The sequence below is a fragment of the Portunus trituberculatus genome, chromosome 43 (assembly GCF_017591435.1).
Source record: "Portunus trituberculatus isolate SZX2019 chromosome 43, ASM1759143v1, whole genome shotgun sequence".
NCBI lineage: Eukaryota > Metazoa > Arthropoda > Malacostraca > Decapoda > Portunidae > Portunus > Portunus trituberculatus.
Genome location: NC_059297.1, coordinates 26,093,640 through 26,094,374, shown reverse-complemented (window position 1 = coordinate 26,094,374; position 735 = coordinate 26,093,640).

The window sequence follows — 735 nt, the reverse complement described above, 5'->3', positions numbered from 1 at the left end:
AATTCATGAAATGTGCAATGGAAAGGCCATTTCATGAAATGGTTAGGTTAGGTTAGGTTCATTTCATGAATTGGGTTTGCCCATTTCATGAAATGGGCAATTTCACAAACGGTGTAACATATATATATATATATATATATATATATATATATATATATATATATATATATATATATATATATATATATATATATATATATATATATATAACCTAACTTAACGTAATCTATCTATCTATCTGTCTATCTATCATGTGTGTGTGTGTGTTTGTGTGTATGTGTGTGTGTGATTCACTGTTTGATCTGCTGCAGTCTCTGACGAGACAGCCAGACGTTACCCTACGGAACGAGCTCAGAGCTCATTATTTCCAATATTCGGATAGGCCTGAGACCAGGCACACACCATACACCGAGACAACAAGGTCACAACTTCTCGATTTACATCCCGTACCTACTCACTGCTAGGTGAACAGGGGCTACACGTGAAAGGAGACACACCCAAGTATCTCCACCCGGCCGGGGAATCGAACCCCGGTCCTCTGGCTTGTGAAGCCAGCGCTCTAACCACTGAGCTACCGGGCCGTGTGTGTGTGTCTGTGTGTGTGTGTGTGTGTGTGTGTGTGTGTGTGTGTGTGTGTGTGTGTGTGTGTGTGTGTGTGTGTGTGTGTGTGTGTGTGTGTGTGTGTGTGTGTGTGTGTGTATTCATAATATGTTTGTTTCTGTATTTCAAACTCTT